The following is a 20,495-nucleotide window of genomic DNA, read 5'->3' on the forward strand; positions in this document are numbered from 1 at the left end:
TGCTCTCTGTGCTGTGTGAGTGTGCTCTCTGTGCTGTGTGAGTCTGCTCTCTGTGCTGTGTGAGTGTGTCTCTGTGCTGTGTGAGTGTGCTCTCTGTGCTGTGTGAGTGTGCTCTCTGTGCTGTGTGAGTGTGCAGTCTGTGCTGTGTGAGTGTGCAGTCTGTGCTGTGTGAGTGTGTCTCTGTGCTGTGTGAGTGTGCTCTCTGTGCTGTGTGAGTGTGCTCTCTGTGCTGTGTGAGTGTGCAGTCTGTGCTGTGTGAGTGTGCTCTCTGTGCTGTGTGAGTGTGCTCTCTGTGCTGTGTGAGTGTGCTCTCTGTGCTGTGTGAGTGTGCTCTCTGTGCTGTGTGAGTGTGCTCTCTGTGCTGTGTGAGTGTGCAGTCTGTGCTGTGTGAGTGTGCTCTCTGTGCTGTGTGAGTGTGCTCTCTGTGCTGTGTGAGTGTGCTCTCTGTGCTGTGAGAGTGTGCTCTCTGTGCTGTGTGAGTGTGCTCTCTGTGCTGTGTGATTGTGCTCTCTGTGCTGTGTGAGTGTGCTCTCTGTGCTGTGTGAGTGTGCTCTCTGTGCTGTGTGAGTGTGCTCTCTGTGCTGTGAGAGTGTGCTCTCTGTGCTGTGTGAGTGTGCTCTCTGTGCTGTGTGAGTGTGCTCTCTGTGCTGTGTGAGTGTGCAGTCTGTGCTGTGTGAGTGTGCTCTCTGTGCTGTGTGAGTGTGCTCTCTGTGCTGTGTGAGTGTGCTCTCTGTGCTGTGAGAGTGTGCTCTCTGTGCTGTGTGAGTGTGCTCTCTGTGCTGTGTGAGTGTGCTCTCTGTGCTGTGTGAGTGTGCTCTCTGTGCTGTGAGAGTGTGCTCTCTGTGCTGTGTAAGTGTGCTCTCTGTGCTGTGTGAGTGTGCTCTCTGTGCTGTGTGATTGTGCTCTCTGTGCTGTGTGAGTGTGCAGTCTGTGCTGTGTGTGTGTGCAGTTTGTGCTGTGTGAGTGTGCTCTCTGTGCTGTGTGAGTGTGCTCTCTGTGCTGTGTGAGTGTGCAGTCTGTGCTGTGTGAGTGTGCTCCCTGTGCTGTGTGAGTGTGTCTCTCTGTGCTGTGTGATTGTGCTCTCTGTACTGTGTGAGTGTGTCTCTGTGCTGTATGAGTGTGCTCTCTGTACTGTGTGAGTGTGTCTCTGTGCTGTGTGAGTGTGCAATCTGTGCTGTGTGAGTGTGTCTCTGTGCTGTGTGATTGTGCAGTCTGTGCTGTGTGAGTGTGCAGTCTGTGCTGTGTGAGTGTGCTCTCTGTGCTGTGTGAGTGTGCTCTCTGTGCTGTGTGAGTGTGCTCTCTGTGCTGTGTGAGTGTGCTCTCTGTGCTGTGTGAGTGTGCTCTCTGTGCTGTGTGAGTGTGCTCTCTGTACTGTGTGAGTGTGTCTCTGTGCTGTGTGAGTGTGCAGTCTTTGCTGTGTGAGTGTGCTCTCTGTACTGTGTGAGTGTGTCTCTGTGCTTTGTGAGTGTGCTCTCTGTGCTATGTGAGTGTGCTCTCTGTGCTGTGTGAGTGTGCTCTCTGTGCTGTGTGAGTGTGCTCTCTGTGCTGTGTGAGTGTGCTCTCTGTGCTGTGTGAGTGTGCAGTCTGTGCTGTGTGAGTGTGCAGTCTGTGCTGTGTGAGTGTGCAATCTGTGCTGTGTGAGTGTGTCTCTGTGCTGTGTGAGTGTGCTCTCTGTGCTGTGTGAGTGTGCTCTCTGTGCTGTGTGAGTGTGCTCTCTGTGCTGTGTGAGTGTGCTCTCTGTGCTGTGTGAGTGTGCTCTCTGTGCTGTGTGAGTGTGCAGTCTGTGCTGTGTGAGTGTGCAGTCTGTGCTTTGTGAGTGTGCTCTCTGTACTGTGTGTGTGTGTCTCTGTGCTGTGTGAGTGTGCAGTCTGTGCTGTGTGAGTGTGCTCTCTGTGCTGTGTGAGAGCTCTCTGTGCTGTGTGAGTGCTCTCTGTGCTGTGTGAGTTTGTCTCTGTGCTGTGTGAGTGTGCTCTCTGTGCTGTGTGAGTGTGCTCTCTGTGCTGTGTGAGTGTGCAGTCTGTGCTGTGTGAGTGTGCAGTCTGTGCTGTGTGAGTGTGCTCTCTGTGCTGTGTGAGTGTGTCTCTGTGCTGTGTGAGTGTGCTCTCTGTGCTGTGTGAGTGTGCAATCTGTGCTGTGTGAGTGGGACTCTGTGCTATGTGAGTGTGTCTCTGTGCTGTGTGAGTGTGCTCTCTGCGCTGTGTGAGTGTGCTCTCTGTGCTGTGAGAGTGTGCTCTCTGTGCTGTGAGAGTGTGCTCTCTGTGCTGTGTGAGTGTGCTCTCTGTGCTGTGTGAGTGTGCAGTCTGTGCTGTGTGAGTGTGCTTTCTGTGCTGTGTGATTGTGCAGTCTGTGCTGTGTGAGTGTGCAGTCTGTGCTGTGTGAGTGTGCTCTCTGTGCTGTGTGAGCGTGCAGTCTGTGCTGTGTGAGTGTGCTCTCTGTGCTGTGTGATTGTGCAGTCTGTGCTGTGTGAGTGTGCAATCTGTGCTGTGTGAGTGTGTCTCTGTGCTATGTGAGTGTGTCTCTGTGCTGTGTGAGTGTGCTCTCTGTGCTGTGTGAGTGTGCTCTCTGTGCTGTGTGAGTGTGCTCTCTGTGCTGTGTGAGTGTGCAGTCTGTGCTGTGTGAGTGTGTCTCTGTGCTGTGTGAGTGTGCTCTCTGTGCTATGTGAGTGTGTCTCTGTGCTATGTGAGTGTGTCTCTGTGCTGTGTGAGTGTGCTCTCTGTGCTATGTGAGTGTGTCTCTGTGCTGTGTGAGTGTGCTCTCTGTGCTGTGTGAGTGTGCTCTCTGTGCTGTGTGAGTGTGTCTCTGTGCTGTGTGAGTGTGCTCTCTGTGCTGTGTGAGTGTGCTCACTGTGCTGTGTGAGTGTGCTCTCTGTGCTGTGTGAGTGTGCAGTCTGTGCTGTGTGAGTGTGCTCTCTGTGCTGTGTGTGTGTGCTCTCTGTGCTGTGTGAGTGTGCTCTCTGTGCTGTGTGAGTGTGCTCTCTGTGCTGTGTGAGTGTGCAGTCTGTGCTGTGTGAGTGTGCTCTCTGTGCTGTGTGAGTGTGCTCTCTGTGCTGTGTGAGTGTGCTCTCTGTGCTGTGTGAGTGTGCTCGCTGTGCTGTGTGAGTGTGAAGTCTGTGCTGTGTGAGTGTGCTCTCTGTGCTGTGTGAGTGTGCAGTCTGTGCTGTGTGAGTGTGCTCTTTGTGCTGTGTGAGTGTGTCTCTCTGTGCTGTGTGAGTGTGCAGTCTGTGCTGTGGGAGTGTGCTCTCTGTGCTGTGTGAGTGTGCTCTCTGTGCTGTGTTAGTGTGCTCTGTGTGCTGTGTGAGTGTGTCTCTGTGCTGTGTGAGTGTGCTCTCTGTGCTGTGTGAGTGTGCTCTCTGTGCTGTGTGAGTGTGCTCTCTGTGCTGTGTGTGTGTGCTCTCTGTGCTGTGTGAGTGTGCTCTCTGTGCTGTGTGAGTGTGTCTCTGTGCTGTGTGAGTGTGCTCTCTGTGCTGTGTGAGTGTGCAGTCTGTGCTGTGTGAGTGTGCTCTCTGTGCTGTGTGAGTGTGCTCTCTGTGCTGTGTGAGTGTGCTCTCTGTGCTGTGTGAGTGTGCAGTCTGTGCTGTGTGAGTGTGCTCTCTGTGCTGTGTGAGTGTGTCTCTCTGTGCTGTGTGAGTGTGCAGTCTGTGCTGTGTGAGTGTGCTCTCTGTGCTATGTGAGTGTGCTCTCTGTGCTGTGTGAGTGTGCTCTCTGTGCTGTGTGAGTGTGCAGTCTGTGCTGTGTGAGTGTGCTCTCTGTGCTGTGTGAGAGTGCTCTCTGTGCTGTGTGAGTGTGCTCTCTGTGCTGTGTGAGTGTGCAGTCTGTGCTGTGTGAGTGTGCTCTCTGTGCTGTGTGTGTGTGCTCTCTGTGCTGTGTGAGTATGCAGTCTGTGCTGTGTGAGTGTGCAGTCTGTGTTGTGCGAGTGTGCTCTCTGTGCTGTGTGAGTGTGCTCTCTGTGCTGTGTGAGTGTGCAGTCTGTGCTGTGTGAGTATGCTCTATGTGCTGTGTGAGTATGCAGTCTGTGCTGTGTGAGTGTGCAGTCTGTGCTGTGTGAGTGTGCAGTCTGTGTTGTGCGAGTGTGCTCTCTGTGCTGTGTGAGTGTGCAGTCTGTGCTGTGTGAGTGTGCAGTCTGTGCTGTGTGAGTGTGCTCTCTGTGCTGTGTGAGTATGCAGTCTGTGCTGTGTGAGTGTGCAGTCTGTGCTGTGTGAGTGTGCTCTCTGTGCTGTGTGAGTGTGCTCTCTGTGCTGTGTGAGTGTGCAGTCTGTGCTGTGTGAGTGTGCTCTCTGTGCTGTGTGAGTGTGCTCTCTGTGCTGTGTGAGTGTGCAGTCTGTGCTGTGTGAGTGTGCTCTCTGTGCTGTGTGAGTATGCTCTCTGTGCTGTGTGAGTGTGCTGTCTCTGCTGTGTGAGTGTGCTCTCTGTGCTGTGTGAGTGTGCTCTCTGTGCTATGTGAGTGTGCTCTCTGTGCTATGTGAGTGTGCTCTCTGTGCTGTGTGAGTGTGCTCTCTGTGCTGTGTGAGTGTGCAGTCTGTGCTGTGTGAGTGTGCAGTCTGTGCTGTGTGAGTGTGTTCTCTGTGCTGTGTGAGTGTGCTCTCTGTGCTGTGTGAGTGTGCTCTCTGTGCTGTGTGAGTGTGCAGTCTGTGCTGTGTGAGTGTGCAGTCTGTGCTGTGTGAGTGTGCTCTCGGTGCTGTGTGAGTGTGCTCTAGGTGCTGTGTGAGTGTGCTCTCGGTGCTGTGTGAGTGTGCTCTCTGTGCTGTGTGAGTGTGCTCTCTGTGCTGTGTGAGTGCTCTCTGTGCTGTGTGAGTGTGTCTCTGTGTTGTGTGAGTGTGCTCTCTGTGCTGTGTGAGTGAGCTCTCTGTGCTGTGTATGTGTGCTCTCTGTGCTGTGTGAGTGTGCTCTCTGTGCTGTGTGAGTGCTCACTGTGCTGTGTGAGTGTGCTCTCTGTGCTGTGTGCGTGCTCACTGTGCTGTGTGAGTGTGCTCTCTGTCCTGTGTGAGTGTGCTCTCTGTGCTGTGTAAGTGTGCTCTCTGTGCTGTGTGAGTGTGCTCTCTGTGCTGTGTGAGTGCTCACTGTGCTGTGTGAGTGTGCTCTCTGTGCTGTGTGAGTGTGCTCTCTGTGCTGTGTGAGTGTGCTCTCTGTCCTGTGTGAGTGTGCTCTCTGTGCTGAGTGAGTGTGCAGTCTGTGCTGTGTGAGTGTGCAGTCTGTGCTGTGTGAGTGTGCTCTCTGTGCTGTGTGAGTGTGCTCTCTGTCCTGTGTGAGTGTGCTCTCTGTGCTGAGTGAGTGTGCAGCCTGTGCTGTGTGAGTGTGTCTCTGTGCTGTGTGAGTGTGCTCTCTGTGCTGTGTGAGTGTGCTCTCTGTGCTGTGTGAGTGTGCTCTCTGTGCTGTGTGAGTGTGCTCTCTGTGCTGTGTGAGTGTGCTCTCTGTGCTGTGTGAGTGTGCAGTCTGTGCTGTGTGAGTGTGCTCTCTGTGCTGTGTGAGTGTGCTCTCTGTGCTGTGTGAGTGTGCAGTCTGTGCTGTGTGAGTGTGCTCTCTGTGCTGTGTGAGTGTGCTCTCTGTGCTGTGTGAGTGTGCAGTCTGTGCTGTGTGAGTGTGCTCTCTGTGCTGTGTGAGTGTGCTCTCTGTGCTGTGTGAGTGAGCTCTCTGTGCTGTGTGCGTGTGCTCTCTGTGCTGTGTGAGTGCTCACTGTGCTGTGTGAGTGTGCTCTCTGTGCTGTGTGAGTGTGCTCTCTGTGCTGTGTGAGTGTGCTCTCTGTGCTGTGTGAGTGTGCTCTCTGTGCTGTGTGAGTGTGTCTCTGTGCTGTGTGAGTGTGCTCTCTGTGCTGTGTGAGTGTGCTCTCTGTGCTGTGTGAGTGTGCTCTCTGTGCTGTGTGAGTGTGCTCTCTGTGCTGTGTGAGTGTGTCTCTGTGCTGTGTGAGTGTGCTCTCTGTGCTGTGTGAGTGTGCTCTCTGTGCTGTGTGAGTGTGCTCTCTGTGCTGTGTGAGTGTGCTCTCTGTGCTGAGTGAGTGTGCACTCTGTGCTGAGTGAGTGTGCAGTCTGTGCTGTGTGAGTGTGCTCTCTGTGCTGTGTGAGTGTGCTCTCTGTGCTGTGTGAGTGTGCAGTCTGTGCTGTGTGAGTGTGCTCTCTGTGCTGTGTGAGTGTGTCTCTGTGCTGTGTGAGTGTGCTCTCTGTGCTGTGTGAGTGTGCAATCTGTGCTGTGTGAGTGGGACTCTGTGCTATGTGAGTGTGTCTCTGTGCTGTGTGAGTGTGCTCTCTGCGCTGTGTGAGTGTGCTCTCTGTGCTGTGAGAGTGTGCTCTCTGTGCTGTGAGAGTGTGCTCTCTGTGCTGTGTGAGTGTGCTCTCTGTGCTGTGTGAGTGTGCAGTCTGTGCTGTGTGAGTGTGCTCTCTGTGCTGTGTGATTGTGCAGTCTGTGCTGTGTGAGTGTGCAGTCTGTGCTGTGTGAGTGTGCTCTCTGTGCTGTGTGAGCGTGCAGTCTGTGCTGTGTGAGTGTGCTCTCTGTGCTGTGTGAGTGTGCTCTCTGTGCTGTGTGAGTGTGCTCTCTGTGCTGTGTGAGTGTGCTCTCTGTGCTGTGTGAGTGTGCTCTCTGTGCTGTGTGAGTGTGCAGTCTGTGCTGTGTGAGTGTGCTCTCTGTGCTGTGTGAGTGTGCTCTCTGTGCTGTGTGATTGTGCAGTCTGTGCTGTGTGAGTGTGCTCTCTGTGCTGTGTGAGTGTGCTCTCTGTGCTGTGTGAGTGTGCTCTCTGTACTGTGTGAGTGTGCTCTCTGTGCTGTGTGAGTGTGCTCTCTGTGCTGTGTGAGTGTGCTCTCTGTGCTGTGTGAGTGTGCTCTCTGTGCTGAGTGAGTGTGCACTCTGTGCTGAGTGAGTGTGCAGTCTGTGCTGTGTGAGTGTGCTCTCTGTGCTGTGTGAGTGTGCTCTCTGTGCTGTGTGAGTGTGCAGTCTGTGCTGTGTGAGTGTGCTCTCTGTGCTGTGTGAGTGTGTCTCTGTGCTGTGTGAGTGTGCTCTCTGTGCTGTGTGAGTGTGCAATCTGTGCTGTGTGAGTGGGACTCTGTGCTATGTGAGTGTGTCTCTGTGCTGTGTGAGTGTGCTCTCTGCGCTGTGTGAGTGTGCTCTCTGTGCTGTGAGAGTGTGCTCTCTGTGCTGTGAGAGTGTGCTCTCTGTGCTGTGTGAGTGTGCTCTCTGTGCTGTGTGAGTGTGCAGTCTGTGCTGTGTGAGTGTGCTCTCTGTGCTGTGTGATTGTGCAGTCTGTGCTGTGTGATTGTGCAGTCTGTGCTGTGTGAGTGTGCAATCTGTGCTGTGTGAGTGTGTCTCTGTGCTATGTGAGTGTGTCTCTGTGCTGTGTGAGTGTGCTCTCTGTGCTGTGTGAGTGTGCTCTCTGTGCTGTGTGAGTGTGCTCTCTGTGCTGTGTGAGCGTGCAGTCTGTGCTGTGTGAGTGTGTCTCTGTGCTGTGTGAGTGTGCTCTCTGTGCTATGTGAGTGTGTCTCTGTGCTATGTGAGTGTGTCTCTGTGCTGTGTGAGTGTGCTCTCTGTGCTATGTGAGTGTGTCTCTGTGCTGTGTGAGTGTGCTCTCTGTGCTGTGTGAGTGTGCTCTCTGTGCTGTGTGAGTGTGTCTCTGTGCTGTGTGAGTGTGCTCTCTGTGCTGTGTGAGTGTGCTCACTGTGCTGTGTGAGTGTGCTCTCTGTGCTGTGTGAGTGTGCAGTCTGTGCTGTGTGAGTGTGCTCTCTGTGCTGTGTGTGTGTGCTCTCTGTGCTGTGTGAGTGTGCTCTCTGTGCTGTGTGAGTGTGCTCTCTGTGCTGTGTGAGTGTGCAGTCTGTGCTGTGTGAGTGTGCTCTCTGTGCTGTGTGAGTGTGCTCTCTGTGCTGTGTGAGTGTGCTCTCTGTGCTGTGTGAGTGTGCTCGCTGTGCTGTGTGAGTGTGAAGTCTGTGCTGTGTGAGTGTGCTCTCTGTGCTGTGTGAGTGTGCAGTCTGTGCTGTGTGAGTGTGCTCTTTGTGCTGTGTGAGTGTGTCTCTCTGTGCTGTGTGAGTGTGCAGTCTGTGCTGTGGGAGTGTGCTCTCTGTGCTGTGTGAGTGTGCTCTCTGTGCTGTGTTAGTGTGCTCTGTGTGCTGTGTGAGTGTGTCTCTGTGCTGTGTGAGTGTGCTCTCTGTGCTGTGTGAGTGTGCTCTCTGTGCTGTGTGAGTGTGCTCTCTGTGCTGTGTGTGTGTGCTCTCTGTGCTGTGTGAGTGTGCTCTCTGTGCTGTGTGAGTGTGTCTCTGTGCTGTGTGAGTGTGCTCTCTGTGCTGTGTGAGTGTGCAGTCTGTGCTGTGTGAGTGTGCTCTCTGTGCTGTGTGAGTGTGCTCTCTGTGCTGTGTGAGTGTGCTCTCTGTGCTGTGTGAGTGTGCAGTCTGTGCTGTGTGAGTGTGCTCTCTGTGCTGTGTGAGTGTGTCTCTCTGTGCTGTGTGAGTGTGCAGTCTGTGCTGTGTGAGTGTGCTCTCTGTGCTATGTGAGTGTGCTCTCTGTGCTGTGTGAGTGTGCTCTCTGTGCTGTGTGAGTGTGCAGTCTGTGCTGTGTGAGTGTGCTCTCTGTGCTGTGTGAGAGTGCTCTCTGTGCTGTGTGAGTGTGCTCTCTGTGCTGTGTGAGTGTGCTCTCTGTGCTGTGTGAGTGTGCTCTCTGTGCTGTGTGTGTGTGCTCTCTGTGCTGTGTGAGTATGCAGTCTGTGCTGTGTGAGTGTGCAGTCTGTGTTGTGCGAGTGTGCTCTCTGTGCTGTGTGAGTGTGCTCTCTGTGCTGTGTGAGTGTGCTCTCTGTGCTGTGTGAGTGTGCTCTCTGTGCTGTGTGAGTATGCAGTCTGTGCTGTGTGAGTGTGCAGTCTGTGCTGTGTGAGTGTGCAGTCTGTGTTGTGCGAGTGTGCTCTCTGTGCTGTGTGAGTGTGCAGTCTGTGCTGTGTGAGTGTGCAGTCTGTGCTGTGTGAGTGTGCTCTCTGTGCTGTGTGAGTATGCAGTCTGTGCTGTGTGAGTGTGCAGTCTGTGTTGTGCGAGTGTGCTCTCTGTGCTGTGTGAGTGTGCTCTCTGTGCTGTGTGAGTGTGCTCTCTGTGCTGTGTGAGTGTGCAGTCTGTGCTGTGTGAGTGTGCTCTCTGTGCTGTGTGAGTGTGCTCTCTGTGCTGTGTCAGTGTGCAGTCTGTGCTGTGTGAGTGTGCTCTCTGTGCTGTGTGAGTATGCTGTCTGTGCTGTGTGAGTGTGCTGTCTCTGCTGTGTGAGTGTGCTCTCTGTGCTGTGTGAGTGTGCTCTCTGTGCTATGTGAGTGTGCTCTCTGTGCTATGTGAGTGTGCTCTCTGTGCTGTGTGAGTGTGCTCTCTGTGCTGTGTGAGTGTGCAGTCTGTGCTGTGTGAGTGTGCAGTCTGTGCTGTGTGAGTGTGTTCTCTGTGCTGTGTGAGTGTGCTCTCTGTGCTGTGTGAGTGTGCTCTCTGTGCTGTGTGAGTGTGCAGTCTGTGCTGTGTGAGTGTGCAGTCTGTGCTGTGTGAGTGTGCTCTCGGTGCTGTGTGAGTGTGCTCTAGGTGCTGTGTGAGTGTGCTCTCGGTGCTGTGTGAGTGTGCTCTCTGTGCTGTGTGAGTGTGCTCTCTGTGCTGTGTGAGTGCTCTCTGTGCTGTGTGAGTGTGTCTCTGTGTTGTGTGAGTGTGCTCTCTGTGCTGTGTGAGTGAGCTCTCTGTGCTGTGTATGTGTGCTCTCTGTGCTGTGTGAGTGTGCTCTCTGTGCTGTGTGAGTGAGCTCTCTGTGCTGTGTATGTGTGCTCTCTGTGCTGTGTAAGTGTGCTCTCTGTGCTGTGTGAGTGTGCTCTCTGTGCTGTGTGAGTGCTCACTGTGCTGTGTGAGTGTGCTCTCTGTGCTGTGTGCGTGTGCTCACTGTGCTGTGTGAGTGTGCTCTCTGCCCTGTGTGAGTGTGCTCTCTGTGCTGTGTAAGTGTGCTCTCTGTGCTGTGTGAGTGTGCTCTCTGTGCTGTGTGAGTGCTCACTGTGCTGTGTGAGTGTGCTCTCTGTGCTGTGTGAGTGTGCTCTCTGTGCTGTGTGAGTGTGCTCTCTGTCCTGTGTGAGTGTGCTCTCTGTGCTGAGTGAGTATGCAGTCTGTGCTGTGTGAGTGTGCAGTCTGTGCTGTGTGAGTGTGCAGTCTGTGCTGTGTGAGTGTGCTCTCTGTGCTGTGTGAGTGTGCTCTCTGTCCTGTGTGAGTGTGCTCTCTGTGCTGAGTGAGTGTGCTCTCTGTGCTGAGTGAGTGTGCAGCCTGTGCTGTGTGAGTGTGTCTCTGTGCTGTGTGAGTGTGCTCTCTGTGCTGTGTGAGTGTGCTCTCTGTGCTGTGTGAGTGTGCTCTCTGTGCTGTGTGAGTGTGCTCTCTGTGCTGTGTGAGTGTGCTCTCTGTGCTGTGTGAGTGTGCAGTCTGTGCTGTGTGAGTGTGCTCTCTGTGCTGTGTGAGTGTGCTCTCTGTGCTGTGTGAGTGTGCAGTCTGTGCTGTGTGAGTGTGCTCTCTGTGCTGTGTGAGTGTGCTCTCTGTGCTGTGTGAGTGTGCAGTCTGTGCTGTGTGAGTGTGCTCTCTGTGCTGTGTGAGTGTGCTCTCTGTGCTGTGTGAGTGAGCTCTCTGTGCTGTGTGCGTGTGCTCTCTGTGCTGTGTGAGTGCTCACTGTGCTGTGTGAGTGTGCTCTCTGTGCTGTGTGAGTGTGCTCTCTGTGCTGTGTGAGTGCTCACTGTGCTGTGTGAGTGTGCTCTCTGTGCTGTGTGAGTGTGCTCTCTGTGCTGTGTGAGTGTGTCTCTGTGCTGTGTGAGTGTGCTCTCTGTGCTGTGTGAGTGTGCTCTCTGTGCTGTGTGAGTGTGCTCTCTGTGCTGTGTGAGTGTGCTCTCTGTGCTGTGTGAGTGTGTCTCTGTGCTGTGTGAGTGTGCTCTCTGTGCTGTGTGAGCGTGCTCTCTGTGCTGTGTGAGTGTGCTCTCTGTGCTGTGTGAGTGTGCTCTCTGTGCTGAGTGAGTGTGCACTCTGTGCTGAGTGAGTGTGCAGTCTGTGCTGTGTGAGTGTGCTCTCTGTGCTGTGTGAGTGTGCTCTCTGTGCTGTGCGAGTGTGCAGTCTGTGCTGTGTGAGTGTGCTCTCTGTGCTGTGTGAGTGTGTCTCTGTGCTGTGTGAGTGTGCTCTCTGTGCTGTGTGAGTGTGCTCTCTGTGCTGTGAGAGTGTGCTCTCTGTGCTGTGAGAGTGTGCTCTCTGTGCTGTGTGAGTGTGCTCTCTGTGCTGTGTGAGTGTGCAGTCTGTGCTGTGTGAGTGTGCTCTCTGTGCTGTGTGATTGTGCAGTCTGTGCTGTGTGAGTGTGCAGTCTGTGCTGTGTGAGTGTGCTCTCTGTGCTGTGTGAGCGTGCAGTCTGTGCTGTGTGAGTGTGCTCTCTGTGCTGTGTGATTGTGCAGTCTGTGCTGTGTGAGTGTGCAATCTGTGCTGTGTGAGTGTGTCTCTGTGCTATGTGAGTGTGTCTCTGTGCTGTGTGAGTGTGCTCTCTGTGCTGTGTGAGTGTGCTCTCTGTGCTGTGTGAGTGTGCTCTCTGTGCTGTGTGAGTGTGCAGTCTGTGCTGTGTGAGTGTGTCTCTGTGCTGTGTGAGTGTGCTCTCTGTGCTATGTGAGTGTGTCTCTGTGCTATGTGAGTGTGTCTCTGTGCTGTGTGAGTGTGCTCTCTGTGCTATGTGAGTGTGTCTCTGTGCTGTGTGAGTGTGCTCTCTGTGCTGTGTGAGTGTGCTCTCTGTGCTGTGTGAGTGTGTCTCTGTGCTGTGTGAGTGTGCTCTCTGTGCTGTGTGAGTGTGCTCACTGTGCTGTGTGAGTGTGCTCTCTGTGCTGTGTGAGTGTGCAGTCTGTGCTGTGTGAGTGTGCTCTCTGTGCTGTGTGTGTGTGCTCTCTGTGCTGTGTGAGTGTGCTCTCTGTGCTGTGTGAGTGTGCTCTCTGCGCTGTGTGAGTGTGCAGTCTGTGCTGTGTGAGTGTGCTCTCTGTGCTGTGTGAGTGTGCTCTCTGTGCTGTGTGAGTGTGCTCTCTGTGCTGTGTGAGTGTGCTCGCTGTGCTGTGTGAGTGTGAAGTCTGTGCTGTGTGAGTGTGCTCTCTGTGCTGTGTGAGTGTGCAGTCTGTGCTGTGTGAGTGTGCTCTTTGTGCTGTGTGAGTGTGTCTCTCTGTGCTGTGTGAGTGTGCAGTCTGTGCTGTGGGAGTGTGCTCTCTGTGCTGTGTGAGTGTGCTCTCTGTGCTGTGTTAGTGTGCTCTGTGTGCTGTGTGAGTGTGTCTCTGTGCTGTGTGAGTGTGCTCTCTGTGCTGTGTGAGTGTGCTCTCTGTGCTGTGTGAGTGTGCTCTCTGTGCTGTGTGTGTGTGCTCTCTGTGCTGTGTGAGTGTGCTCTCTGTGCTGTGTGAGTGTGTCTCTGTGCTGTGTGAGTGTGCTCTCTGTGCTGTGTGAGTGTGCAGTCTGTGCTGTGTGAGTGTGCTCTCTGTGCTGTGTGAGTGTGCTCTCTGTGCTGTGTGAGTGTGCTCTCTGTGCTGTGTGAGTGTGCAGTCTGTGCTGTGTGAGTGTGCTCTCTGTGCTGTGTGAGTGTGTCTCTCTGTGCTGTGTGAGTGTGCAGTCTGTGCTGTGTGAGTGTGCTCTCTGTGCTATGTGAGTGTGCTCTCTGTGCTGTGTGAGTGTGCTCTCTGTGCTGTGTGAGTGTGCAGTCTGTGCTGTGTGAGTGTGCTCTCTGTGCTGTGTGAGAGTGCTCTCTGTGCTGTGTGAGTGTGCTCTCTGTGCTGTGTGAGTGTGCAGTCTGTGCTGTGTTTGTGTGCTCTCTGTGCTGTGTGTGTGTGCTCTCTGTGCTGTGTGAGTATGCAGTCTGTGCTGTGTGAGTGTGCAGTCTGTGTTGTGCGAGTGTGCTCTCTGTGCTGTGTGAGTGTGCTCTCTGTGCTGTGTGAGTGTGCAGTCTGTGCTGTGTGAGTATGCTCTCTGTGCTGTGTGAGTATGCTCTCTGTGCTGTGTGAGTGTGCTCTCTGTGCTGTGTGAGTGTGCAGTCTGTGCTGTGTGAGTGTGCAGTCTGTGCTGTGTGAGTGTGCTCTCTGTGCTGTGTGTGTGTGCAGTCTGTGCTGTGTGAGTGTGCAGTCTGTGCTGTGTGAGTGTGCAGTCTGTGCTGTGTGAGTGTGCAATCTGTGTTGTGCGAGTGTGCTCTCTGTGCTGTGTGAGTGTGCAGTCTGTGCTGTGTGAGTGTGCAGTCTGTGCTGTGTGAGTGTGCTCTCTGTGCTGTGTGAGTATGCAGTCTGTGCTGTGTGAGTGTGCAGTCTGTGTTGTGCGAGTGTGCTCTCTGTGCTGTGTGAGTGTGCTCTCTGTGCTGTGTGAGTGTGCTCTCTGTGCTGTGTGAGTGTGCAGTCTGTGCTGTGTGAGTGTGCTCTCTGTGCTGTGTGAGTGTGCTCTCTGTGCTGTGTGAGTATGCTCTCTCTGCTGTGTGAGTGTGCTGTCTCTGCTGTGTGAGTGTGCTCTCTGTGCTGTGTGAGTGTGCTCTCTGTGCTGTGTGAGTATGCTCTCTGTGCTGTGTGAGTGTGCTGTCTCTGCTGTGTGAGTGTGCTCTCTGTGCTGTGTGAGTGTGCTCTCTGTGCTATGTGAGTGTGCTCTCTGTGCTATGTGAGTGTGCTCTCTGTGCTGTGTGAGTGTGCTCTCTGTGCTGTGTGAGTGTGCAGTCTGTGCTGTGTGAGTGTGCAGTCTGTGCTGTGTGAGTGTGTTCTCTGTGCTGTGTGAGTGTGCTCTCTGTGCTGTGTGAGTGTGCTCTCTGTGCTGTGTGAGTGTGCAGTCTGTGCTGTGTGAGTGTGCAGTCTGTGCTGTGTGAGTGTGCTCTCGGTGCTGTGTGAGTGTGCTCTCGGTGCTGTGTGAGTGTGCTCTCGGTGCTGTGTGAGTGTGCTCTCTGTGCTGTGTGAGTGTGCTCTCTGTGCTGTGTGAGTGCTCTCTGTGCTGTGTGAGTGTGTCTCTGTGTTGTGTGAGTGTGCTCTCTGTGCTGTGTGAGTGAGCTCTCTGTGCTGTGTATGTGTGCTCTCTGTGCTGTGTGAGTGTGCTCTCTGTGCTGTGTGAGTGAGCTCTCTGTGCTGTGTATGTGTGCTCTCTGTGCTGTGTAAGTGTGCTCTCTGTGCTGTGTGAGTGTGCTCTCTGTGCTGTGTGAGTGCTCACTGTGCTGTGTGAGTGTGCTCTCTGTGCTGTGTGCGTGTGCTCACTGTGCTGTGTGAGTGTGCTCTCTGTCCTGTGTGAGTGTGCTCTCTGTGCTGTGTAAGTGTGCTCTCTGTGCTGTGTGAGTGTGCTCTCTGTGCTGTGTGAGTGCTCACTGTGCTGTGTGAGTGTGCTCTCTGTGCTGTGTGAGTGTGCTCTCTGTGCTGTGTGAGTGTGCTCTCTGTCCTGTGTGAGTGTGCTCTCTGTGCTGAGTGAGTGTGCAGTCTGTGCTGTGTGAGTGTGCAGTCTGTGCTGTGTGAGTGTGCAGTCTGTGCTGTGTGAGTGTGCTCTCTGTGCTGTGTGAGTGTGCTCTCTGTCCTGTGTGAGTGTGCTCTCTGTGCTGAGTGAGTGTGCAGCCTGTGCTGTGTGAGTGTGTCTCTGTGCTGTGTGAGTGTGCTCTCTGTGCTGTGTGAGTGTGCTCTCTGTGCTGTGTGAGTGTGCTCTCTGTGCTGTGTGAGTGTGCTCTCTGTGCTGTGTGAGTGTGCTCTCTGTGCTGTGTGAGTGTGCAGTCTGTGCTGTGTGAGTGTGCTCTCTGTGCTGTGTGAGTGTGCTCTCTGTGCTGTGTGAGTGTGCAGTCTGTGCTGTGTGAGTGTGCTCTCTGTGCTGTGTGAGTGTGCTCTCTGTGCTGTGTGAGTGTGCAGTCTGTGCTGTGTGAGTCTGCTCTCTGTGCTGTGTGAGTGTGCTCTCTGTGCTGTGTGAGTGAGCTCTCTGTGCTGTGTGCGTGTGCTCTCTGTGCTGTGTGAGTGCTCACTGTGCTGTGTGAGTGTGCTCTCTGTGCTGTGTGAGTGTGCTCTCTGTGCTGTGTGAGTGCTCACTGTGCTGTGTGAGTGCTCACTGTGCTGTGTGAGTGTGCTCTCTGTGCTGTGTGAGTGTGCTCTCTGTGCTGTGTGAGTGTGTCTCTGTGCTGTGTGAGTGTGCTCTCTGTGCTGTGTGAGTGTGCTCTCTGTGCTGTGTGAGTGTGCTCTCTGTGCTGTGTGAGTGTGCTCTCTGTGCTGTGTGAGTGTGTCTCTGTGCTGTGTGAGTGTGCTCTCTGTGCTGTGTGAGTGTGCTCTCTGTGCTGTGTGATTGTGCAGTCTGTGCTGTGTGAGTGTGCAGTCTGTGCTGTGTGAGTGTGCTCTCTGTGCTGTGTGAGCGTGCAGTCTGTGCTGTGTGAGTGTGCTCTCTGTGCTGTGTGATTGTGCAGTCTGTGCTGTGTGAGTGTGCAATCTGTGCTGTGTGAGTGTGTCTCTGTGCTATGTGAGTGTGTCTCTGTGCTGTGTGAGTGTGCTCTCTGTGCTGTGTGAGTGTGCTCTCTGTGCTGTGTGAGTGTGCTCTCTGTGCTGTGTGAGTGTGCAGTCTGTGCTGTGTGAGTGTGTCTCTGTGCTGTGTGAGTGTGCTCTCTGTGCTATGTGAGTGTGTCTCTGTGCTATGTGAGTGTGTCTCTGTGCTGTGTGAGTGTGCTCTCTGTGCTATGTGAGTGTGTCTCTGTGCTGTGTGAGTGTGCTCTCTGTGCTGTGTGAGTGTGCTCTCTGTGCTGTGTGAGTGTGTCTCTGTGCTGTGTGAGTGTGCTCTCTGTGCTGTGTGAGTGTGCTCACTGTGCTGTGTGAGTGTGCTCTCTGTGCTGTGTGAGTGTGCTCTCTGTGCTGTGTGAGTGTGTCTCTCTGTGCTGTGTGAGTGTGCAGTCTGTGCTGTGTGAGTGTGCTCTCTGTGCTATGTGAGTGTGCTCTCTGTGCTGTGTGAGTGTGCTCTCTGTGCTGTGTGAGTGTGCAGTCTGTGCTGTGTGAGTGTGCTCTCTGTGCTGTGTGAGAGTGCTCTCTGTGCTGTGTGAGTGTGCTCTCTGTGCTGTGTGAGTGTGCAGTCTGTGCTGTGTTTGTGTGCTCTCTGTGCTGTGTGTGTGTGCTCTCTGTGCTGTGTGAGTATGCAGTCTGTGCTGTGTGAGTGTGCAGTCTGTGTTGTGCGAGTGTGCTCTCTGTGCTGTGTGAGTGTGCTCTCTGTGCTGTGTGAGTGTGCAGTCTGTGCTGTGTGAGTATGCTCTCTGTGCTGTGTGAGTATGCTCTCTGTGCTGTGTGAGTGTGCTCTCTGTGCTGTGTGAGTGTGCAGTCTGTGCTGTGTGAGTGTGCAGTCTGTGCTGTGTGAGTGTGCTCTCTGTGCTGTGTGTGTGTGCAGTCTGTGCTGTGTGAGTGTGCAGTCTGTGCTGTGTGAGTGTGCAGTCTGTGCTGTGTGAGTGTGCAATCTGTGTTGTGCGAGTGTGCTCTCTGTGCTGTGTGAGTGTGCAGTCTGTGCTGTGTGAGTGTGCAGTCTGTGCTGTGTGAGTGTGCTCTCTGTGCTGTGTGAGTATGCAGTCTGTGCTGTGTGAGTGTGCAGTCTGTGTTGTGCGAGTGTGCTCTCTGTGCTGTGTGAGTGTGCTCTCTGTGCTGTGTGAGTGTGCTCTCTGTGCTGTGTGAGTGTGCAGTCTGTGCTGTGTGAGTGTGCTCTCTGTGCTGTGTGAGTGTGCTCTCTGTGCTGTGTGAGTATGCTCTCTCTGCTGTGTGAGTGTGCTGTCTCTGCTGTGTGAGTGTGCTCTCTGTGCTGTGTGAGTGTGCTCTCTGTGCTGTGTGAGTATGCTCTCTGTGCTGTGTGAGTGTGCTGTCTCTGCTGTGTGAGTGTGCTCTCTGTGCTGTGTGAGTGTGCTCTCTGTGCTATGTGAGTGTGCTCTCTGTGCTATGTGAGTGTGCTCTCTGTGCTGTGTGAGTGTGCTCTCTGTGCTGTGTGAGTGTGCAGTCTGTGCTGTGTGAGTGTGCAGTCTGTGCTGTGTGAGTGTGTTCTCTGTGCTGTGTGAGTGTGCTCTCTGTGCTGTGTGAGTGTGCTCTCTGTGCTGTGTGAGTGTGCAGTCTGTGCTGTGTGAGTGTGCAGTCTGTGCTGTGTGAGTGTGCTCTCGGTGCTGTGTGAGTGTGCTCTCGGTGCTGTGTGAGTGTGCTCTCGGTGCTGTGTGAGTGTGCTCTCTGTGCTGTGTGAGTGTGCTCTCTGTGCTGTGTGAGTGCTCTCTGTGCTGTGTGAGTGTGTCTCTGTGTTGTGTGAGTGTGCTCTCTGTGCTGTGTGAGTGAGCTCTCTGTGCTGTGTATGTGTGCTCTCTGTGCTGTGTGAGTGTGCTCTCTGTGCTGTGTGAGTGAGCTCTCTGTGCTGTGTATGTGTGCTCTCTGTGCTGTGTAAGTGTGCTCTCTGTGCTGTGTGAGTGTGCTCTCTGTGCTGTGTGAGTGCTCACTGTGCTGTGTGAGTGTGCTCTCTGTGCTGTGTGCGTGTGCTCACTGTGCTGTGTGAGTGTGCTCTCTGTCCTGTGTGAGTGTGCTCTCTGTGCTGTGTAAGTGTGCTCTCTGTGCTGTGTGAGTGTGCTCTCTGTGCTGTGTGAGTGCTCACTGTGCTGTGTGAGTGTGCTCTCTGTGCTGTGTGAGTGTGCTCTCTGTGCTGTGTGAGTGTGCTCTCTGTCCTGTGTGAGTGTGCTCTCTGTGCTGAGTGAGTGTGCAGTCTGTGCTGTGTGAGTGTGCAGTCTGTGCTGTGTGAGTGTGCAGTCTGTGCTGTGTGAGTGTGCTCTCTGTGCTGTGTGAGTGTGCTCTCTGTCCTGTGTGAGTGTGCTCTCTGTGCTGAGTGAGTGTGCAGCCTGTGCTGTGTGAGTGTGTCTCTGTGCTGTGTGAGTGTGCTCTCTGTGCTGTGTGAGTGTGCTCTCTGTGCTGTGTGAGTGTGCTCTCTGTGCTGTGTGAGTGTGCTCTCTGTGCTGTGTGAGTGTGCTCTCTGTGCTGTGTGAGTGTGCAGTCTGTGCTGTGTGAGTGTGCTCTCTGTGCTGTGTGAGTGTGCTCTCTGTGCTGTGTGAGTGTGCAGTCTGTGCTGTGTGAGTGTGCTCTCTGTGCTGTGTGAGTGTGCTCTCTGTGCTGTGTGAGTGTGCAGTCTGTGCTGTGTGAGTCTGCTCTCTGTGCTGTGTGAGTGTGCTCTCTGTGCTGTGTGAGTGAGCTCTCTGTGCTGTGTGCGTGTGCTCTCTGTGCTGTGTGAGTGCTCACTGTGCTGTGTGAGTGTGCTCTCTGTGCTGTGTGAGTGTGCTCTCTGTGCTGTGTGAGTGCTCACTGTGCTGTGTGAGTGTGCTCTCTGTGCTGTGTGAGTGTGCTCTCTGTGCTGTGTGAGTGTGTCTCTGTGCTGTGTGAGTGTGCTCTCTGTGCTGTGTGAGTGTGCTCTCTGTGCTGTGTGAGTGTGCTCTCTGTGCTGTGTGAGTGTGCTCTCTGTGCTGTGTGAGTGTGTCTCTGTGCTGTGTGAGTGTGCTCTCTGTGCTGTGTGAGTGTGCTCTCTGTGCTGTGTGATTGTGCAGTCTGTGCTGTGTGAGTGTGCAGTCTGTGCTGTGTGAGTGTGCTCTCTGTGCTGTGTGAGCGTGCAGTCTGTGCTGTGTGAGTGTGCTCTCTGTGCTGTGTGATTGTGCAGTCTGTGCTGTGTGAGTGTGCAATCTGTGCTGTGTGAGTGTGTCTCTGTGCTATGTGAGTGTGTCTCTGTGCTGTGTGAGTGTGCTCTCTGTGCTGTGTGAGTGTGCTCTCTGTGCTGTGTGAGTGTGCTCTCTGTGCTGTGTGAGTGTGCAGTCTGTGCTGTGTGAGTGTGTCTCTGTGCTGTGTGAGTGTGCTCTCTGTGCTATGTGAGTGTGTCTCTGTGCTATGTGAGTGTGTCTCTGTGCTGTGTGAGTGTGCTCTCTGTGCTATGTGAGTGTGTCTCTGTGCTGTGTGAGTGTGCTCTCTGTGCTGTGTGAGTGTGCTCTCTGTGCTGTGTGAGTGTGTCTCTGTGCTGTGTGAGTGTGCTCTCTGTGCTGTGTGAGTGTGCTCACTGTGCTGTGTGAGTGTGCTCTCTGTGCTGTGTGAGTGTGCAGTCTGTGCTGTGTGAGTGTGCTCTCTGTGCTGTGTGTGTGTGCTCTCTGTGCTGTGTGAGTGTGCTCTCTGTGCTGTGTGAGTGTGCTCTCTGTGCTGTGTGAGTGTGCAGTCTGTGCTGTGTGAGTGTGCTCTCTGTGCTGTGTGAGTGTGCTCTCTGTGCTGTGTGAGTGTGCTCTCTGTGCTGTGTGAGTGTGCTCGCTGTGCTGTGTGAGTGTGAAGTCTGTGCTGAGTGAGTGTGCTCTCTGTGCTGTGTGAGTGTGCAGTCTGTGCTGTGTGAGTGTGCTCTTTGTGCTGTGTGAGTGTGTCTCTCTGTGCTGTGTGAGTGTGCAGTCTGTGCTGTGGGAGTGTGCTCTCTGTGCTGTGTGAGTGTGCTCTCTGTGCTGTGTTAGTGTGCTCTGTGTGCTGTGTGAGTGTGTCTCTGTGCTGTGTGAGTGTGCTCTCTGTGCTGTGTGAGTGTGCTCTCTGTGCTGTGTGAGTGTGCTCTCTGTGCTGTGTGTGTGTGCTCTCTGTGCTGTGTGAGTGTGCTCTCTGTGCTGTGTGAGTGTGTCTCTGTGCTGTGTGAGTGTGCTCTCTGTGCTGTGTGAGTGTGCAGTCTGTGCTGTGTGAGTGTGCTCTCTGTGCTGTGTGAGTGTGCTCTCTGTGCTGTGTGAGTGTGCTCTCTGTGCTGTGTGAGTGTGCAGTCTGTGCTGTGTGAGTGTGCTCTCTGTGCTGTGTGAGTGTGTCTCTCTGTGCTGTGTGAGTGTGCAGTCTGTGCTGTGTGAGTGTGCTCTCTGTGCTATGTGAGTGTGCTCTCTGTGCTGTGTGAGTGTGCTCTCTGTGCTGTGTGAGTGTGCAGTCTGTGCTGTGTGAGTGTGCTCTCTGTGCTGTGTGAGAGTGCTCTCTGTGCTGTGTGAGTGTGCTCTCTGTGCTGTGTGAGTGTGCAGTCTGTGCTGTGTGAGTGTGCTCTCTGTGCTGTGTGTGTGTGCTCTCTGTGCTGTGTGAGTATGCAGTCTGTGCTGTGTGAGTGTGCAGTCTGTGTTGTGCGAGTGTGCTCTCTGTGCTGTGTGAGTGTGCTCTCTGTGCTGTGTGAGTGTGCAGTCTGTGCTGTGTGAGTGTGCTCTCTGTGCTGTGTGAGTGTGCTGTCTGTGCTGTGTGAGTGTGCTCTCTGTGCTGTGTGAGTGTGCTCTCTGTGCTGTGTGAGTATGCAGTCTGTGCTGTGTGAGTGTGCTGTGTGAGTGTGCAGTCTGTGTTGTGCGAGTGTGCTCTCTGTGCTGTGTGAGTGTGCAGTCTGTGCTGTGTGAGTGTGCAGTCTGTGCTGTGTGAGTGTGCTCTCTGTGCTGTGTGAGTATGCAGTCTGTGCTGTGTGAGTGTGCAGTCTGTGTTGTGCGAGTGTGCTCTCTGTGCTGTGTGAGTGTGCTCTCTGTGCTGTGTGAGTGTGCTCTCTGTGCTGTGTGAGTGTGCAGTCTGTGCTGTGTGAGTGTGCTCTCTGTGCTGTGTGAGTATGCTC

This window comes from Scyliorhinus torazame, chromosome 10, assembly GCF_047496885.1.
Source record: "Scyliorhinus torazame isolate Kashiwa2021f chromosome 10, sScyTor2.1, whole genome shotgun sequence".
Lineage (NCBI taxonomy): Eukaryota > Metazoa > Chordata > Chondrichthyes > Carcharhiniformes > Scyliorhinidae > Scyliorhinus > Scyliorhinus torazame.